Here is a 22,347-nt window from a genome sequence, read left to right on the forward strand (position 1 = left end):
ATCCAGGATGCAACGACTGTTGGAGGGTGTGAATGGTGTGGGATCCGTTTCCTTTGAATCATAACAAAATGGCATATTACATCCTCTGAGTAACTTGAGTGGCATGCAATCAACACTGGACAGAGACAGGGTGGAGTGAGGCAGAGAGGGAAAGCAGCAAGGGTAGAGCGGGGAATGGTTTTGTCTACCTTTTGCCCTTCTTAAGTCAAGCAATTAGGAGCAAGCTTACCTGTGCTTACCAGCTGGCCAGTGGGGGTGACCCTAGGGAGCACATGAGGGGAAACAGACAGGAAGTTCCGGGACTGAATTTCTATCCAGCATACCTCACAAACAGGTTCAGCTGGCAGCTCTCAATTGTGAATCCTTGAGACCACAAGGCCAAGTGTGTTGGCTATTGTGTACTCAGAGCATAAATCCATGCAGGGAACACTGCCCTGCTGTGCTGAGACCCTTGGGTTCCTCCCTGTGTTTGCTCTAGAAACCCAGGCAGTTGCCCTTACCTGTCTTTTTCCAGGGTCCTCCTGGTCAAACAAATCAATTAAAAAACATCAACTGTGGGAGGAACACAAACACAGGCAGTGGGAGAGGGCCTGGAGGAGAGGGCCCAGCTGCTCTGGGTTTCCAAGCACGTTCTGAAAATATAACCCCCACTGCCACGGCAAACCTGCCTTTGATGAAACACATTGTACGATTTCTAATGTTGACACAGAACAGATGGGACTTTGATTTTTTTAAATCTGTTCTTGATAGAAGAGAAATAGACATAATGGGTTTTGGGGGGTGATGCTAGCTTTTGTTTCTTTCTCCTCCATGCCATGTATACCTAACACTGAGAATCCTTTGGTTCTATTTCCTTTTCTATCATCAATCCCTCTGGTTGACCTGGGTTTTGCTTGTTCCATCTACCAAATAAGATAAAGTTTACTGGTCTCAAGTCCCTTTCACCTGGCTCAAAAGAACAGCTGTAGGAGTTGCACGCCAAAGTGTCCTCAGAATTTCAGGTAAAGAAAGAGATAGTCACTTATCAACAATGATGTACAAAGGGATGGCTAGGCAGGGGCATAGGGGGTCATTATCGCTCACCATCCCAAATATTGCCTTCATCTCCCGAAACAGCATACATGCCATGCAGAATTGGTTTCAAGACAAGTGCTGGCAGATTGGAGCCCTTCAGCCACTCCCTAACAGGCCTTCCAAGGCCGACCTGGCCACATGGTGTCCTTTCCAAGCCCTCCCAGGAGCTACCCACAGAGATCTCTGGAGCACCGCCTATGGAGAGGGGATGGGGAGGGATGTCAACTCCCACGTGACTCTGTTCCCATGAGAGCAGTTGCTCTGGGGGCAGATGCAACAGGCTTTGTGAGATGGGCCAGACCCTAACCATTAACTCCATGTTGTTCAAACAGATGATAATGGACAAGGCTGCCCAGCTGCTCAAGTCAAACTTCAAATTTAGTTTTGTTTTGGATGCAATTCTTCTTTATTTCAAGACTCTTAGGGGAAAAAAAAAAAGAGAGAGAGAGAGAGAGAGACACAAGATACCAGGGCTTGGGGAAGGAGCTGCTCTCCTGCTCCTGTTGAAAATAGTCTGGCCTTTGGTCTCTATCAGACAGCTCTGCAGTGGCTGGGTTACAGGGTCCACAAGGCGAGAACAGGCCTGGTTGGCGTTGCCCAGCTCTGCTCACTATCCCGGCATTCTAAGGGGCTTGGGGTGGAGAGGAGGGCTGGGGATACTTTACAAAACTCGTAGGATTACACACCAGGAATCTTATCTTATGCTCTCCGAAATTCCAGTCTCTCCAGCACAAGTTAAATGGACCCAACCATTTTTTTTTTCTTATAGAATAATCTGGAAATATGAATAGCTCCCCCAAACAATTTTTACATGGGAAAAAAAAAAGGACAAGGTTATACAAAAATGAAGCAGCTAGCAGCTTTACTGAGGAACAGAGAAAAGATTCTGAGATGGTCTCATTTTGTGAACTAGCCACAGAAAAAGGTCTGTTACCATTTTTAATATATTGCACTGGTGACTTTATTTCGCAGACTCAACTCCATGAATGTTAGCCAAGATGACGTGTTCATTTTGTTCACCATGGGAGTACATAATAGGTACATAAGTGCTCAATAAATGGACTTTTAAAAATTTGTCTTAACTGCCATTTTTTCAGTTAATGGGCATTTAGTAAACCAGCAGGAGGAGGAGAATGGCCTCACTGATAATAATGATGAGATGATGACATTAGAAGAAACAAAGAGAAAGCAAGATAGAAAAATGGCCTATGTGGGCTAAAGTACCTGTTTGTTGATGAATCGATTCTATAATATTGGGAGCTTGGAGGCCTGCATGAAAATCCCTCTCCTATCACTTACCAGCATACGTGGCAATTCACATCATGTCCCACCCTCAGTTTCTTTATCTTTAACGTAGAGATAGTGATTCCTTGCAAGCTGTGAAAATCAAATTAAAAAAAATTGCATGTGAAAGCACTTTGTGAAAGGGGTTGCACAAATATAAGGAGGTAATTTGGCTATCATTTGTGAAAAACCTATAGGTCAGTCAGCCTCTCTCAAGTTTCAAGACATCTAAACTACAAACTATCTATGAAAATGCAGAACCTCCAAGGGTGGTATCTTGGTTTCCTGTTGCTGTGCAACAAATCACCACAAACTTAGCTGTTTTAAACATCCATTTATTATCGTACAGTTCTGACAGTTAGCAATTCAGGTAGGTTCTATGCTTAAGATCTCACAAGGCTCAAGTCAAGATGTCAGCCGAGCTGAGTTCTTATCTGGAGGCTCTTGAGAAGAATCCATGCTCAGGCTCATTAGTGTTGGTGGCAGAATTCAGTTTCTTGTGCTTGTGGGACTGAGGTCCCCATTTATTTGATGGTTGTCAGCCAGGTTGTCAGTTCTTGGAGCTGCTCTCAGGCCCTTGTCCATGGCCTCCTCTATCTCAGCAAAAGAACCTCCCTTACATTCAATCCTTCTCTCTCTCTTCAACCTCTTCTTCTACGACCAGATGAAGAAAACTCTCTGCTTTAAAATGATTAGATTAGGTCTACCAGGATAATGGCTCTTTTGATTGACTCAGAGTCAACTGATGAGTAACCTGAACTCCACCTGCAAAATCCCTTTCACCATGTAATCTCAGCATATCACCAGTGTGATATCTCAGCACATTCACAGTCCCAGGGGTTAGGATGGGACATATTGTGAGGGTACATCTTAGAATTCTGCCTACTCAAGAGGCTGAACCCATTGGGTAATAGCTTTGAATATGCATGCTATGGATATTATAGTATGACTCTTTCCCCTCAATAAGATTTTGGGGTCATATCCTTCAACTGCCAGTACCTAGCACAACTCCTAGGACATAACTGTTAAATATGAGTTTGCTGGATGAAGTCATGGGGCTTCTTTTGAGACAACTGCTTTGAAGGCTCAACTTTCATTAAAAAAAATAAGGACAGAAAGTGTCTTTGTCTTGATAATAGTTGCCTGCCCACCTCTGCCACCTGGCAAGTGCCTGGCACTTAGGGGGCCCACAATAAATCATGTTGAAAGAACGGAAGAATTTTCCACTTTGGCTTAACTAATAATTAGTCTCTTCTGACACTTGCATACCAAGCTCAGTTTTTTGGGAAAAGATGGTGGAGAAAACTCAGTAGTAATGTTTTGTCTATGCCTTTTAGATTTTTTTTCTTTTGTGACATTTCCTGGGTGGATATGCTCCACAACCATCTACTTACACTGAATAATGCTGCTCTCCTTTTGCATTGGAGGCCCTGGATGTTCATTCTAGGAGATTTGAATGGATCAAAGGATAGTTCTGCCTGAGCCCCTGGAGAAGGCGTGAAAAGGGCCAACTTCGAAAGTCTTCTCTTAAAAAAATTAAAGAGCCTCACCAATCTGCTAAGGAATGTGGCTGCAGAGTACACTGTGACAGGCTGTATTCTAGCTCAGCCAAAAGCGAAAGGCTCCTACCAAACAAAACACAGCAAAAATCCTCCATCATCCCATCCATGAACACGGCAGAAACCTCCTCTCTCTGTTTCAAAGCTTCCTTCTTAAAACCCAGATTGACAGATATTGGATCGAAGTGAGGCAGCTTAATATCAAAGATGACAGCTGGCAAAGTCGGAGGGAAACACAACCCACCTTGCTGATGATAAATCAATGTTCTGCTCTGGGCCATTAGTGCCTTAGTGACTGGTTATTATTTAAAAACAAAAATTTCCAAATGTATTGGTTACACCTTCATCAGCCTGGCTTTCTGGAGGATACTTTTAAGATTCTTCTGTTTTTCCAGTTACACAAAATTTCCCATTTACCGTATCCTGACATATTCTGCCTACTAAGCCAAAGCAATTTACATAATGGGTCATTTAACACACATACACATTAGCTAAAAAATGTGTAAACAAATGTCTTGCTGAAATTTGGACACATTTGGAGAATGCAAAACATGTAGGCTGTGGTGGAAATGAAAGGTGGGAGAGAGAGCATAAGCATTACCAAAGAAAAGGCAAAATATAAGTAATAGCTAATCCTTATAGTCAGGCTCGCAGCACTGTTCTAAGCATTATGTTGCATCAGCTGCTTTAGTCCTCACAATATCCCTATGGTATAGGTGTTATTGTCATCTCCCATTTACAGATGGAAACTGTGGCATGGAGAGGCTAAACGCCTTGTCCAAGGTTAAGGGCAGAGCTGGGAACTAAACCCAGGTGGTCTGACTTAAGTCCTTGTACTTAATTATGAGACTCTACTACTGCTAGCATATCCAGTGGTGGGCTTCCCAAATTCCATAACCATTTCACTCACAAGTAGCAGGGCTCTTCCTCCTGCTAGTAGGTAGGTTTGGAGACCTTGCTTCATTTCTCTGTTGCCCCACTTCCCTCATCTCTCAAAGGGGAATAAAAATTGAGCCAAGCACCTAGAGATGATTCTACTGTGTGTTCTTCATTTCTTTATTCAGAAGATGTACATTGAGCACCTACGTTAGCCAAGCACTGTTCTAAACTGTGAATAGAACAGACAAATCCCCTGCCTCAAGGAGCAGACATTCTAGGGCAAGAACAGGAAGTAAAGAAATACTTAGGTAAAATATTGAATAAATGCTAATATATCCTATTAAACGGGATGAGCCTGCTGGCTTGGAGGAGCTGTCGAATGTTCAAATAAGGGATCAGGGAAGGCTACACCAAGAACATGACATTTGGGCAGCATTTAAAGGCTGTTTTTTTTTTTTTTTCTTTCTCATATTTAATTTGCAATTTAGATGAAGTACCACATAAAAATCACTTGGCACAATGCCTGGGACCTAATAGGTTCTCACCTACCTATTGGAGTGAAATAAGTTTTTCTCAATTTTTATTGAAAAATAATAATTAGGACCTGGTTTTCTTTCTGAAAGTGGAGATAAAAAAAAACTTTGCAAAATATCTTTCTGAGGGAACGAACGACTTGAGGGAATTTTTTTAGTTAAGTACATGGAAAAAGTAAGTCGGTACCTCCCGCTTTTCTCGGAGAAGAAAGTATACAGGATATGCCTTTCATTTGTTTGGGGGTTTTATTGGAATGACTGCAGCTTTGTTTGCATATCTGCTCCTGTAGCTTGGTGTGTATGTTTGTGCATTTCCCTTGGAATAACAAAAGCCTAGGGCTCTCACTTGTGGGGAGTAAGAAAAGCGTAGCTCCTCCCTCATTCCCCTTGACACTGGATGTTCAAAGTTGATGGGCAAGGTGTGAGAAAATTTCTGTAGAGAGTAAAGCACCATCCAAGAGAGCAGGAATCCAATTCTTTGGGTTTCAAAATTGCTGTATATATGTCCAATGTACCAGAACAGCCCTAACAGATGAAAAACAGCAATAAAGAAAATAGATATCTCTCTGTAGCAAAAAGTCAGCATAAAGAAAGTGGAGTCTGGATTGGCCTTTGGAGCCCATCACCAAAACCTGATGGTTCTCTCCAGGAGCAGTGGGCACGGGCAGCTCCGATGATGACAGGAAAGCATGGCTAAGGATGCAACACTTCCTAACAGCCAACCTGACTATGGCAGCTAACATTCCAAAGATGTCTCCCCAAGATTCCCACCCCCTGATTAATTCAATCAAATTTTCATTCAGGTACTGCTGTGAAGGGACTATGCAGATGTAATTAGGTTTATTAATCAGCTGACTTTTAAAAAGGGAGATTATCTTAGATTTTCTAGGATAATCTAGAAAATGTAATCACAAGAGTCCTTAAGAAGGGAAGAGGGAAGTGGGAGTCAGTCAGAGAGATGGGGCAGAATGGAAAGTCAGAGGGATCTGAAGACAAGAAGGACTAGACCTGACATTGCTGGAGAGGGTCACATTTTTAGTATTGTTCTTTGTTATCCTCACATGCATTATCTCACTTGCTCAAGGTGGACTTAGAAAAGTTCAGTTTTGACCCCAAGATGCCATGTCTAATGAGTGGTTAAGGTTGGATTTTAATGCAGGTCTGTCTGTGGGGACTCCAGTCAGTGTTCTTTCTGCCCCTTACGTAGATGCTCAATAAATGATAATTTTCTATGTTGCCTACAACTGAGGAATTCTCACTCTTTCCTTAGGTTTCACTTTGCATTTGTGGTAATGCAGATACCACAATTTTAACATAGCTGGTCAAAGGAAAAGTTTGCAGAAATACAGCCACTTAACTTTCAGGAACCAACTACATAAGAGGCTGTATCTCAAGACCTTACTTCAATGAAGGGAATTTCTCTAAGAGCTGATATCAAGGGCATTCATAGAAATGGAGACCAAAAGATGTCATTCCTAGAGAGAATGGCTGGAGGGAATTTGTGTAAGACATCTGATTGTACCGTTGGAATCCAGACTCCACCACTAATAGCTTGATGATCTTGGACAAGCTACTAACCTCTTTATTGCTGGTTTCTCATCTGAAAAATTGGGGTGATATTAGTACTTACTTCACCGAATGGCTATGGGTGTTTCTCAACATCTCCACTTTAATGTTCTAATAGACATCTCATATTAAATGTATCCAAGCTTGATGATTCTGATTTTTACCCCCAAGCTACGCCTACCCTAGTCTTCTCCATTTCAATGTCAATTCCATTCTTTAAGTGACTCAATCCAGAAAATGTTAAAAATATAGTAAACTTTCTTGATTCTTCTCTTTCTCCCCAATACCATGTATATGTTTTAAAATTCTGCTGCCTAGGGGGTGCAAGGATGGTTCAGTGGTAGAATTCTTGCTGTTATGTGGGAGACCCGGGTTTGATTCCTGGCCCATGCACTTCCCCAGAAACAAATAAATAAGCAAAAAACAAACAAACAAACAAAATTCTTCTGCCTTAACCTTAAAATATGTCCAGAATCCAACCATCTCTCACCTTTTACTTCTGGATCCCTTTTGGAAGCTACCGTGATCTCTCACTGGATAATTGCAGTGATTCCTTAATGGTTCCCTTGCTTCCACTCTTGCCCCCTCTCCAGTCAATTCTTAATGCGGTGGTTGGTGTGATCCTTTAAAAACATAAATAAGCTCAGGACACTCTGCTCAAAAGCCTGCAACAGCTACCACCTCATTTGGAATAAATTCAAATCCTCACACTCACCTACAAGCCCTAAACAATGGCACTATTTGTCCCATCCCTGTACTCTCCCACATTCTCTTCCATTCACAATGGTCTCCTTGCTGTTCTTTGAAAAAGCCACACATGCTCTTGCCTGGAGCTTTTCTTCTCACTGATCCCTCTGTTTGGAAGTTAACTCCTCCAGGGATCCTCACCCATGCTCCCTCACCTCCTTCAAGGCTTTCCTCCCAAATCACCTCTCAGACAACACCTTCCATAAGCACTCTATTAAAACTTCCAACCCCAAACCTCCCCCCACCACACACACTCCCCATCTTTGTTCCACATTGTTGTTTTTATCTCCATAGCATAAGACCTTCAAAACCATCTATGCCGGTTTGAAGCTCTTATGTACCCCAGAAAAGCCATGTCCTTGAATTCTTATTCAATATTGTTGGGTAGGATCTGTTTGATTGTTTCCATGGAGATGTGACCTACCCAATAGTGGGTGGTAACTTTTGATTAGATGGTTTCCTTGGAGATGTGTCTCCACCCATTCAAGGCAGCGTTGCTTACTGGAGCCCTTTAAAGGGACCCATTTTGGAAAAAGCTTCAGAGTCACCAGAACCAACGGAGCCCATGCAGCCAGAGACCTTTGGAGCAGAAGGTAAATGCCCCAGGGCAAGTCTTATGAAATGAAAAGAGAAAGCTAGCAGAGGTAGCCATGTGCCCTCCCAGCTAAAAGAGGAACCCTGAGCATCATCGGAACTTCTTGAACCAAGGTTTCTTTCCTAAATGCCTTCATTTAGACATTTTTATAGCCTGCCTCTAATTTGGACATTTTCATGGCCTTAGAACTGTAAACTTGCAACTTAATAAATTTCCTTTTTAAAAGCCATTCCATTTCTGGTATATCACATTCTGACGGCTTACAAACTAGAATACCTTCTAATACAAGTTAATAAATATGTAGTTTTTAAATTGTTTATTTTTCCCTCACTACAATATAGGTTTCACAAAGACAGGAATTTTGTTTATTTTGTTCACTTTCTATCTCAATTGTCCAGAACAGAATGTCTCAACTGCAGCACTACTGACATTTGGGACTGGACAATTCCTTGTTACGGGGGGTTGTCTTATTGTAGGATGCTTAGCAGTATCCCTGGCCCCTATTCACCAGACGTCAGTTGCCTGGCCCACTCTCCAGCCCAGTTATAACAAGCAAAATGTCTCCAAACACTGTCAAGTGTCCCCTGAGAAGCAAAATCTCTACCAGTTGAGAGACACAGCCCTAAGACAATGCTTAACCCAGAGCAAATGCTCGATAAATGTTTAGTGAAATGTTTAACAGAACAGTGCTTGGCACATAACAAATATGCAAGAAATGTTAATGACATGTTAAATATAATGAATGTATTTTTATTGTTGTTGCTATGATGTTGTCTAGAGCTAGAATAAACCATGGAGACAACCAAAGTGGATTATGTGGAGCCCTAGGATTGTGGACCTTGAATTTTTAAAATACATTTGAATTTTATTTAAAAAACTGCCATACAGAAACTCACACGTAGAGTATAATATACCAAATGTTAACACATTGAATACCACCAATTCATTAACTTGTATTGCCACATTAACTTGTTTCTGTGCAGACCTCAGAATACATCATCTTCTGCCTTCTCAATGCATATATTTTAACTTCTTTTAATGTGTTGCTGATTAGGAAGGCTGTAGTTTGGCACTGGTATTTATTTTTATTCCTGTCTATTCCTGTCGGTTCATGTAAAACTGTTCAAGCAAGTACCCTATGGTAGAATTTTATCAAACATGCATTCATTGCATCTGTCCCAATTCAACTATACATACTGGGCCAAAAAAATAGAGAGAGAAATGCAAACTTTTCATTCAACATGGGCCCCTAAGTGCAAGCCAATTGCTTCATTTCTTGTTGAACTAAAGCAAGGGCAATCTGTTCTACAATGGAGGAACAATTGGCTGCACTAAGTTTAGGAGAAAGATGGAACACTATAAACAAGATCAGTAAACCATATTTTAAGGGAGATCTAGGATATTTTTTCATGAGCAATGTGGACCGTGTATGTTTACATTTCTTTCTTATCTACAATCTCAAAATCCAAAACGTATTTGAAAAACAGCTTTTTTTTTTCCCTTGGGTAACTCATTTGGCAGCAAATTCCATGAGGCTGCTTAGGGTGTTTGTTTTCCCAGTGTGTCTGCGTAGGAGATGCTGTGCCAGCACTGGCGGGAGATGTAACTAAGGACAGCACCAGCACCTAATCACCTTCCTAAAATCTGAAAATTCTGAGTTCCAAAACACATCTGACTGCACAGTTTCAGAAGCACAATTGTGAACCTGTAACTGGTTTTTGCCTCATTTGCTGGGTTTTGACCCTCAGTCCTGAGAAAAATGTTACCTAATGGTGTAGCAATATCACCGTTCTGTAACCCCCTCAGTAAATGTCCCCTACTTGCATGCCTGATGCCAGAATAGTAAAAGCAAATGTAAAATATAGGAAACATGTGACCACATGCGTATAGATCTTGGACTTAATGTAAGTCTGGGGTACTTATTATCTCATTTTTATATTTAGACTAGCAAATGAAAACAGTTGTGATATAATCCACATAAAGCACTTAATCCAAGACATATAATAAAAACTCAGTAAGTTTCTTTTATTAAAATTATTATAATCATCATCATTGGCATGGTTGATAGCTAACCTCTGAAACCAAATTGCTTACCACTCTTCCTTCCTACTGCAGCATCGGTTGAATTGATGAACATCCTGGGTTTACAGCCTGTAAACCTTTACTGTTAAAAACTGTTTCATGTACATTGACATGTATTATCTCATTTTCTCAACGCAGACTTAGCCATACTGACTGGGTAAAACAGAGAGGACACAAGTGGGAATGTAAGAGGGAACGTCTTTACAGTTCCAATAGATATTAAAAGGATAATAGGGGAATATTTTAAGCACCTTTATGCCAATTAATTTAACAATGAAATAAATTCCTTTAAAAATGCAAACTACCAAACCTCCTTCAAGAAGAATTAGATAACTTGAATGATCTCACATATATCAAATAAATTAAATACTAAGTTGCGTCCTTGTTGATCATCTCAGGTGACTTCACTGGTGAACTCTACTAAACATTTTTTTTGAACAAAAGCAAAATGTAGATATTTTTAAATTTTTATTTATGATACATAACCACATACAAACACAAACATTCTTATCATATGATCATTCCGTTCTTGTTATATAATCAATAGCTCACACTATCATCACATAGTTGAATATTCATCATCATGATCGTTTCTTAGAACATCTGCATCAAGAAAGAAAACAGAAAAAAATTCATAATTCCATACCCCTTACCCCTCCCCTTCACCAATCACCAGCATTTCAATCTACTAAATTTATTTTAACATTTGTTCCCCCTATTATTTATTTTTTTAATTTTTAAATTAATTTTAAAGTTTTGAGTACAAGAGCAATCAGCCTTGTCTTATTCCTGACCCAGTCTTTCCCATCTTGATGATTTTAGCTGTCGGCTTTTAGAAATTCCTTTATCAAGTTACAGAACTTGACTTCTAGTCCTAGTTTGTCAAATGCTTTTATCAGGAGAGGGTGTTGGATTTTGTTACATGCCACATGTCTACTGAGAAGATCACATGGTTTTGTTTTTAATTTGATCAATAGCGTGTATTATTGTCAACTGATTTTTGCATGACAAATCCAACTCTACTTGACCTTGATGATAGTATCATTTTGATTCATTACTAGATTTGATCTGCTAATGTTTTATTATGATTGCTTACATCTATGTTTATGAGGGATACTGATCTGAAGTTTTCTCTTCTTGTAGTATTTTCCTCAACTTGATGACAGCTAGCTGAGAAAACCCTATGCTAACACCATGTTAAGTGGTGAATGATGAAAACTTTACCTCTAACATCAAGAACAAGGCTAGGATGCCTGCTCTTATATTCAGACCCCTTCTTGTGCTGGAAGTCCTAGACAGTGCAGTAAGGCAAGAAAGATAAATGAAAGTCAGATATGCTGGAAAGAAAAACCCTTTTTATGATTGTCTATGTAAAAAGTCCTAATTTGTCTATTTAAATTCTCAATAGGAAAGTAAGTTGAGGAAGGTCATGAGATACAAAGTCAATATCAAAAGTCAATTACATTTCTATATGCTAGCAATGAACTATTGGAAAATTAAAACAGAAAATTTTATTAATATAATTTTTAAAATAAAATTTTAAAATATTACCATTTACAATAGCATCAAAAAACATGAAGAGAAAATAAACTATTTCATTTTGCAGGTGATATGATTTTTATATAAAAATTAATAGGAATCCACTTAAAAACTATTAAAACTAAGAAATAAGTTTAGCAAGCTTACGAGTTATAAGATCTTGTAGCATTTTTGTTTGATTTTGGTATCACAGAAATGTTGACTTCAATAATGAGTTGGGAAATGCTTCTTCCTCTTCTGTTCTCTAGAAGAGTTTGTTTTGAAGTAACATCATTCTTCCTTAAATGTTTAGTTAATGCCCTCCCCCTCTCTACATGGGACATGACTCCCAGGGGTGTGGACCTTCCTGGCAACATGGGACAGAAATCCTAGAATGAGCTGGAACTCAGTATCAAGGGACTGAGAAAATCTTCTTGACCAAAAGGGGGAAGAGCAAAATGAGACAAAATGAAATGTCAGTGGCTGAGAGATTCCAAACAGAGTCAAGAGGTTATCCTGGAGGTTATTCTTATGCATTAAATAGATACCACCTGTTTAGTTAAGGTGCATGGGTAATTCAATGGTAGAATGCCTGCCTTCCATGTGGGAGACCTGGGTTCAATTCCCAGACCATACACCCAAGAATAAAAAAAAAAAAAATGTTTACAAGACTTGTATGCTGAAAACTACAAACCATTGATCAGAGAAATTAAAGACTTATATAAAAGGAAAGAGAAGCTATGCTAATGGTTTTGAAGTCTCAATTTTGTCAAGGTGTTTAATTCTCTCCAAACTGATCTATGGGTTCAATATAATCCCAATCAAAATCCCAGGAGAATTTAGAGGAATTTATCAAGCACATTTTAAATGTACATGGAAAAGCAAAGGATTTAAAACAACCAAAACAAGTTTGAAAAAGTTAGAGGACAAACACAATTTGATTTCAAGACTTCTCTTCAGATACTGAGCTATTTGTGTATCACCTGGTTGCTCCCTGAAATTTCGGGTATGTATGTGACAACTGAGATTCAGAGTTTGAGCTCTGAAGCTATGAAAGTAAGCATTACCCCAAACAGCAACTGTTTAAAAAGTTGACAAAGTTATCAGACTTCAATTACAGATATGAATGAAGCTGATTTGGATAGGATAAGGTAAATCAGAATGCAGGGTAAAGGATAATATAGTCCGTATTTCAAAATTTCAACTTTCATGTGACATCAAAGGAAGGCATGTTCATTTGGTGCAAAATTTATATTTTGGGTAGCACATTATTTAATTTAACATGTATGATCAGTTTATGTGAACACCTTAAGTACATGGAATCTTGACTAGAGTGTGAGATCTTGTTGGTTTGTACAGGTTAGTGTGATGCCCTGATATATCCCAGAGCAATTTGGGCAGAGAATAAAAAAGTATTCACAGCGTCATCTTGGGGGACTGGGAAGAAAGGAGGAAATATTCAACTTCCCCATCTGGGGAATTCTTGATATTCTCACAAGCAGTGAGATCTAACCAATTCAACAGGCTGAGCCCTCAATCTTGGGGTTCACCCCTATGAAACTTATTCCTACAAAGGAGAAACTAAGCCTACTTATAATTATGCCTTAGAGTCACCCCCAGAGAACCTCTTTTGTTGCTCAGATGTGGCCTGTCTCTCTAAGCCAACTCAGCAGGTGAACTCTCTGCCCGTCCCCCCTACATGGGACAGGACTCCCAGGATGAGCCAGGACCCAAGATTGAGAAAGCTTTCTTGACCAAAGGGGAAGAGAAATTAAACAAAATAAAGTTAGTGGCTGAGAGATTTCAAACAGAGTCAAAGGTTGTCTTGGAGGTTATTCTTATGCATTATGTAGATATCCCTTTTTAGTTATGGTGTATTGGAGTGGCTTGAGGGAAGTACCTCAAACCGTTGAGCTGTGTTCCAGTAGCCTTGATTCTTGAAGACGACTATATAAAGAAATAGCTTTTACAATGTGACTGTATGATTTTGAAAACTTCTGTCATGCTCCTTTTATCAGATGAGTAAAAAAATAAGGAAAAAAATACATAAAGTATCAGTGTCTTAAAAAAAAAAATAAGACTTGCACTTCAGCCACAGTAAATCAAGGAAGTCTGGTATCAGCACAATGATATAAATACAGAGCAATTGAGCAGAATAACAAGTCCAGAAATAAGTCCATAAACTTATGGTCAATTGATTTTGGACAAAGTGCCGAAGTAATTCAATGAAGAAAGTAGTCTTTTCTACAAATGGTATTGGTGTAATTGGATATTCAGATGTTAAAAACTGAACCTCAACCCATATCTCATACATAATCAAAAGTCAACTAGAAATGGCTCATAGATCTAAATGTAAATCCTGAACTTTAAAACTTTTAGATTAGAATGTTAAATTAAAAGGAGAACATCTTTGTAATCTAGCTAAGCAAAGATTTCTTAGATAAGACATAAAAAATTAACTATTAAAAAATGGTAAACTGAACATCAAAATTTTAAAACATATTCTCTAAAAGATACTGTTGAAAGAATGAAAAAAGAAGGTACACACCAAGCAAAATCCATATAAAACACTTATCTATAAAGAACTTATACCCAGAATATCTAAAGCATGATTACAACCAATAAAAAGACAACGACCTTGTAAAAAAAAAAATAGGCAGAAGATTTGAAAAGTCACTTCACCAAAGGAGAGACACAAATGGAAAATAAGCACAGGAAAAGATACTCAACATGCTTATTCATTAGGGTAATGCAAATTAAAACTACAATGAGTTGCCAGTATGTGCCTACCAGAATGGTTAAAATTAAAACAATGAACAATCAAAAAAGCAGATAGTACAAAGTGCTGGTGAAGGGGCAGAGCAACTGGAACTCTCCTATATTGAAAATGCAAAACTATTCAGCCATTTTTTTATTACAGGGTGGCAGTTTCTTATATGCTAAACATGCACTTACCATAACATTCAGCAACCACACTCCTTGAATATAAGTCTCGCAGACCTCCTGCTGCAGGGAGCAGAGCTGACAGATGGCCCCAGTGGCTGTGTTTTGGAATTACCAACTCAGTGCAACCAAGGCCACACTTCTTGCAGGCTGCTCTCAGCTCCTGTTCATAGCCCAGGGAACATGTAAAATTATACCCATTCCTGCAAGACAAAGGACTCCTGTATTGGGTGACATTGGCTAAAGGACTCCCATAGGTCTGGCTAAACGTTTCTTAGAACTGGGTCATGGTCTGTGATTTTTCTTGTTCAGTCATTCCTGCTCCCTCTCCTTCACAGGTGTCAGACCTGCATCATCACCTGAAGGTTCCCCCACTGTCTCCCTGCTCCCTCCCTTTTTTTACTTTACTGGCATTTCCCCGATAAGTCTCTTAAACATCTGAGCCCATCTTGCCATCTACTTTCCAGAGTACTCAAAGGACTCAAACTAATTCCTAAGTATGTAACCCCCCCCAATGTAAACTTGTCTATGCAAGACAGGTGTGCAAAAGTGTATAGCAGCTGCAGATATAATGTCAAAAAAACTGGGAAAATCCAAATGTCCATCAACTTGTAAACAGATAAATTGGGATTTATATAATGGAATACTATTCAGCAATGAAAAGAAATGGATTACTGAGACTTTGCAATAAAATGGTTGAACTGCAAAAGCATTAGATGATTCATTCATGTGCTTTCATACATGATTTTATCTATACGATATTCTGGAAATTGCAACAGTATAGGAACAGAAATAAGATCAGTGGTTGCCATGGGCTGGGACTGGGATCAGGACTGTTTGCAAAGTGGTAAGATTGAGCTTTGTGTGGAAGGGAATGAACTCCGTTTCTACTGTGGCAGCAGTAACATGTCTGAACATTTGTCAAAACTCCTCAAACCATATACCTATATGTAAATTACATCTCAGTGAACATGAATTTAAAAAAAGAGAAAGAGAGGAAAAGGATAACTCTTGGGAGCCAAGAATGCAGACAGAGTCTGAAATAGCAAACAGCAGCACAGTGAGTGGTCTGACAAGTGTCAGAAGCTGTTATGGCAAGGAAGCCTAGAGAGAGGAGCTGGTGTCACATCAGTTTGGGCATGGACCCTACCCAGAAGCGTGAGCCCCATCAAAGGCCAATGCAAGGTCTTATCATCAATTCCACCACCTTAAAGGCTCTAGAAGAATGCAAAGTAAATCTGGCCTCTGGTTAGTTTTCCCTTTTATGGTGAACTATTTGTCTCCTTCCATGACTCTGATGAGAAAGACAGATACTCAATGAGTGATTTGCATAGAATGAACAGAGCTACTCGAGGTCATCACATAACCCTTTTCCTTTGGAAATAAAGAAATAATGTGCTATTCCCAAATGTGAAAGAGACTTTTAATTCTAATAATAGAATCATGAAAAGGAATTTAAATTAATTTCTTTATTGAAGTTAAAAAATGCACGAATGCTCCCTTTCACTTCCAGGTCTCAAGAGTTTATTGAAGCTGTAAGCGTCATTTGTAGATGTGATTGCCACTATTAATTTTATGCTACCTTGTGACTTTCACTGCATTGTGTACTGTATGTATAACAGATACAGGCAGGATTTCAGATTAGAGATCCGTAATCTCTGCCAGACCAAGGCCTTAACAAAAAAAGACAAGAAACCTCCAAATGTGCTTGTCCCACATTCAGCTTTGGACATGTGAGCGGGATGTGACTCGACCAAGCTGGGCGCCAGTCTCAGTCTCAGATGGAGCGTTGGTCCATCTTGTGCACATTTTCTAAGTGACTTCCTGATGGCAATTGTACCTGGTTGGCACCCATATTTGAAAATGAAACAAAGCAAAACAAAACAGGCATGCCATTAATTATATATATTTTTCAATCTGAACAAGTTGTATTCTTAAATCCAGCACAGCTTCTGCTTGTTTATTGCTACTCCAAACACTGCACTGAACTATTCTGGGTGACAGATTAATTATATGAATATATATATATATTTCACAGCAATAATTTGAGTCCCAGAAAAAAAGAGGAAGAGAAGGAGGATGACAGTGAGATCATTATGATCAGCTAACACAGATCGAGCATGTTCTGTGTATCAGCTGATGTAAACAAAGAGGGAGACATCAATGCCTCGCCATCAAGGAACCTGGGAGCCTTGGAGCTGAGGTGTGCTCTGAACTGTCTACCAGGAAATACTGCTGTTCATAGCAAAGACATCCAACCTAGAAAAGCCTGGGTTTGAATTTTGGTTTTACCTCTTACTAGCTGGGTCATTGTTAAGTTCTTAATCTTTCACTGGCCTTATTATCCTCATCTATTATCATTTGTGAAAGAGGTTGGAGTCTTAAAGCATCTTTATTTGCTTTATTGTTTTTAATGCTAAAATGGTTCTGCAAAATCAATAGCGAGAGTAACCTGATACTTGTAAAGAAACTGAGTCTCAAAGAGTTAACTTGCCCTTGGTCACACAGCGAAACATTCTAGGCTCAAGTCCGAGTTTTTCTACTCTCCGCTCTGTGCTCTTTCCCCTCAGCACACTGCCTCCTTGCTCACTAAAGGTGGCTGCAAGGCCTACTGACAGCGTTGGGGAAATATTTATTTCAAAAATCTGTCTCCCCTCTTGCAAGTAAACATCAGCGGTCTTCAACCTAAGCAGACCCCAGGCACGTTACATGAATGCAAGCCTGTTACACGCGTTTTGCTATGACAACTGATAATCAGCAATAGTGAGCTTCAGAAGAAACCCAGGCACATCCCCTGGAGTGCCCTCCCCGGAATCCAGGTCATTTTCAGAACTCATGTAACACAACTACGCTTTGAAAGGCAACTGCCACTGGCATGCTCAAAGACTCGGCGTTAGAAGGCAGGACAATTTTTGAACATTGACTGTTGAAAGTAAGGCTGTTAACTGACCTCCTTGTTCTTCATCACAGAATCCTCCCAGTATAGGATCCCATGATCTGGAGGTCACAGGGCATTTGCCTGGGGTGTCCTCTCTGATGCAGAAATGTGTGAGCCTGAATCTTGGACTGTGAAGTATTCCTCAGACTTTTCTGAATGCAGTCGGAGATAAGAAAGATATTTACTCGATGACTTAGTACACAGGTGTATTTGGAAATATTAGTGGGTAGAGAAATCAATTTAGTAAGAACAGCCAGCACTTTGGAAAATTAAATAGAAGAGAAGAGAAGGAAATAAGGTGGATTGCATGTAGTCAGGATAAGTATTATTTTGTGAAGCATTTGTTTTGTCTCTATCTGTCTGCCTGTGTATATCATCTATCATTTATTTACCTATCTAATAGATAGATAAATTTATCTACCTATCTAATAATCTATTTATGAACTTGGTTATCATGTTTCACGTATTAACTACTTTGGTCCTTATTTAAAAAGGTATGAAAGATCCAGTTTAGAGGGAAGCCAACAGCTGTCCGGGATTTAAGAAAAAAAAGACTGAGATGGTATAATCTAGGAATGCCTGGAGTACATAATGATAGTGACTAAATGTACAAATTTAAAAATGTTTTTTCATGAGGAAGAACAAAGAAATGTCAATACTGCAGGATGATGAAAATAGATGGTAATTCATATTTTAAAACTTTAATTTATGTGTGAGACTAAAGCAAAAATATTTTATTTGGTACAAAATTTTTATTTTGACTAGTGTATTTCCTAATATAACTTATGTGGACAGTTTCATTGAATACCATAAGTACATGGAACCTTGAGTAGGGCATGAGATTTTGTAGGTTTGTCCAGAGTGATGCCCTGATAAATCCCAGAGTGATTTGAACAGTGAATAAAAAAAAAGAAAAAAAGCCAAAATACAATTTGGGAAGATGCAGGGATTTTGCCCCTTTTCTGAGTAGGTTCTTTCCAGTCACTTCCCATCCTCAGTCCTCCAGCAACCCCTGTGCTTTCCCAGCATACTTGGTCCTGTGTGAGCAGCCGTGGACCTCTCCAGCCTCCTGACTGCCTGCACTCCATTCCCACCACACACTGAGCCTCAGACACACTGAACTACTCATAGTTTGGCGACTATCAGAGTTCTCTCAATCCTATACAAACCTCTGCTCTTATTTTTTCTCTTCCTAAAATTCCTGTTTTCACATCTTTACCTTACTAATCCCTATTCAGGCTCTCAATTTTGGAACTAAGTTGCCGCCTCCTCCCAGAAGCTTTCATGCATCAACTCAGCATTCATTCATTTACTCATTCATTCAGCCTTTAAGAGATATTTCATCATGCACAGAGATATTCATCATGCACAGAGCTTGAGGTGGACCAAACAGAAGCCCCCGCTCTCCTCGAGTTTATATTCAATAGGCAGACAGATGATAAAAAAGCAAATAAAGTGTAATATAATGTCATGTGATGACATGCCATGAAGAAAAATGAAGCACAACAAGGGAGAGATGGGGCAGTAGAGGAAGCCTTCATCAAAGAGAGGAATTTTGAGCAGAGAACTGAATTAAGTAGAGCAAGCCATGAGTATGTCTGGGGAAGAGTGTTTCAGACCAAGAGAACTGCAACTGCAAAGACCCTGAGACAGGAACAGGTTTGGGTTTGGCATTCCCTGGTGTAGCAGCCTGGTAAGGTGTCCCTCCTCTAGGCTATTTAGTGCCCTCTGCAAACTGTTAGTACACTGAATTACAATATTTTTCTTTGTTATTCTTTGTTTTCTAAAAAAAAAAACAAAAAACAAATATTTCTTTGTTATTCTAAGTATGAGCTTCTTTCTAAGTATGAGCTTCTTGATAGCCTCTAGCAATCGATCAAATACAGTTTTCTCTACGTGTTTTGGTATATGAAGAAAAGAATCAGTGGATGACTCAAGAAATGAATGTCAGAAGGAATAAACGAGTGCAGCTCTTTCTTTCCCTTCTTGAGATCATCTAGAACGAGCCAGGTACCTGTGACTAGGAGAAGGAGCAACAAATGAGATCTAGTCCACCCGACTATATAGACAAGGAAATAAATACCCAGAGAAGAAAAGGCACTTGCTAGAGTCTCATTAGAACACAGTGGAAGAGTGGAGACTAAAATCAAGGTCTCTTGAGGCATGGAGAGCTAGATAAGGTATCTTCCCAGGAAGCCTATGGTTATATTCTGAGGGGAAGAGAGAAGTAGGGGCGGCCTGGGGTGGCTCTGGGCAGTGTTTGGCCAGCATGAGTACTCCAGGAAATGGACTCCTCTGAATGGAAATGCTAGAAAGGAGAAGAAACAAACAGCCAAATTCAGTTTTTCCCAGAACCAACCCAGCTGATAAAAGGGAAAGCAAAAAAAAAAAAGAAAGAAAAAAAGTGAAGATGTTAATTCTGTGAAAAATATGTCCCGTTAAGCTGAAGGTTCCAAACTCATCAGTTTGAAAAGTAAATTGCTTTTCAAAGTAGAGTTGTGCTAAATTAGTGTTTACAAAATTCTCTTGGTTTTGCAAATGTTCAGTCTTATGCAAAGAGATGCCATGCCCCTGAACATGGTTTTAGCTGTCAAGAGAATGAAGCCTGGAATATTAGAGATGAAAGAAGGAAAAAAAAAGAAAGAAAACTATTTCATATTCAGATACGAAGTTGGATAGGATACCTGCTCATGCTGTGTCTAAAACCATGACCTGGTTCCCACCATATCAGGGTTCTCGCATCCCACCATATTGCCTTTAGCTTGCTCAATGTAAATGATTTTTCTTCTCCAATTTTGTAAAAGAACACTTCCCCTCAGTTAGAGGATTGGAATTTGTGAAGATAATTTAAAATGATTGAACTCTATTGGCCTTCTCCCACATTCCAAAGTGTTAGAGGAAAGATTCCAACACTATCAGGTCAAAATAAGTGCCAGATGAAGAGCTCCCAAAAATCTTAAATCCAAGGACTCCTTCCTATCTTCCTTTATTTCTCTTTGAACTCCAGCACTTCAGATAAGCCCTAATGAGAGCTGATCTCAGTAAGAGGTCCATCTTTCTCAGCATGCTTGTATTGGGAGGAGATGAATAGAGTTCTCCCAGATGATGGTAAGGTTGTGAAATGTTCTCAGATTGGGATAATAATTTGTCTTGAGGAGTTCTTTACCTTTTACAGAAAACAAGTTGCAAGGATACTGCAGAGAATTTCCATATATTCCTCACTCAGTTTCCCCTATTGTTAACTTCTTATATTTCTATGATGTGTTTGTCTCAACTAAGGAACCAACACTGTAGTTATTAGCTAAACTCCATACTTTAATTAAATTTCACTACTTTTTTCCTAATATCCTTTTTCTGCTCCAGGATCCCACCCAGAAAACCACACCACATTCAGTCCTAGTGGCTCCTTAGCTTCTTTTTGCCTGCAATGGTTCCCTCAGACTTGTTTTTGATAACATTGACAGTTTTGAGGCATACTAGTCAAGTACTTCATTGATTGTCCCTCAGTTTCATTTTGTCTGATGTTTATCTCATGGTGAGACTGGGGCTATGGATTTTGGATAAGAAGACAACAGAGTTGAAGTGCCGCTCTCATCACATCATATCAAAGGTCCATGCAATCAACATGACTTATCATTGGTAATATTAACCTTGATAACCTGGCTGAGGTGGTACTTGTCATGTATCCCTGCTGCAAAGTTACTCTTTCTCCTTTTCTATACTGTATTCTTTAGAAATGTGTCACTAAGCATAGTTCTTGCTCAGGGGATGATTTTGGTATATATACATATTTTTAATATATAATTGCATATCAATCAGTGAATTCAACCTGAACTTTAGAGGAATGATCTAAATGATGATACTCAATTTTTTAACTATGACTCAGAGAGATCACCTCATTTGCTAATAGTCTTCTAGGAGTCTCCAGGAGTACAGGAAGACATGCAGTTTGTAAAACACGACATATAATTTACCTCTAGCCCTTTGATCACGCTTCCCTCTCTGCCTGGAACACTCCTTCTCTTTTTGCCTCGCTAGTCCACACTCATCTCTCAGTATTCAGACATCAGCTACACTGCTTCATCTGGGACACTCCTTCCCCATTAGGGTAGGGTAGCCCTACCTCTTGCTCCCACAACACCCAGTCCATACTACCTGGAATTGTGTTTTGTGGGTGCTTACAGTTCTACTGATCCCCTCTAGCCTGTGAGCTCCTTGGGGAATGTGTCCGGGTATTATACATTTTTAGCCTCCGGATCTAGCACAGAAAAGGAACTTAAGTAATACTTAGTGAAAGACGAATGAATGAATGAATTTGAGTCTCATAACACTACCCAGTAGATATTATTATCTCCATTTTATAAATGGGGAAGGTGAGATATAATTCATCATTTTATAAATAAGGATACACTATAAAACCTCTCTAATGTCACACAGCTAGTAAGGGTGGAGCCAGAACTCAATTCCAGGTCTGTTGAAGGTTCCTTCTTGTGAATTTCAATGCTGATATTCTAGGAATCTAAAACCTCCAGGGTCTGTTTGCCAATGATGCCGCAGTTCCTTAGAACTGAAATTACATTGTCTTACCCTTTCCCCTAGGTGCAGTTGTTACCATGTAACATTTAGTTT

At 39.4% G+C, this 22,347-nt stretch overlaps 1 protein-coding gene across 1 annotated transcript in view; it reads right to left on the minus strand.

Annotated features, from left to right (window-relative positions):
* Positions 1 to 22,347, minus strand: part of LRATD2 (LRAT domain containing 2) — a 270,001-nt gene that overhangs the window by 156,859 nt on the left and 90,795 nt on the right. The gene's annotated exons all lie outside the window — the stretch shown is intronic.

Source organism: Tamandua tetradactyla, chromosome 6 (genome assembly GCF_023851605.1).
Source record: "Tamandua tetradactyla isolate mTamTet1 chromosome 6, mTamTet1.pri, whole genome shotgun sequence".
NCBI classification, from domain to species: Eukaryota; Metazoa; Chordata; class Mammalia; order Pilosa; family Myrmecophagidae; genus Tamandua; species Tamandua tetradactyla.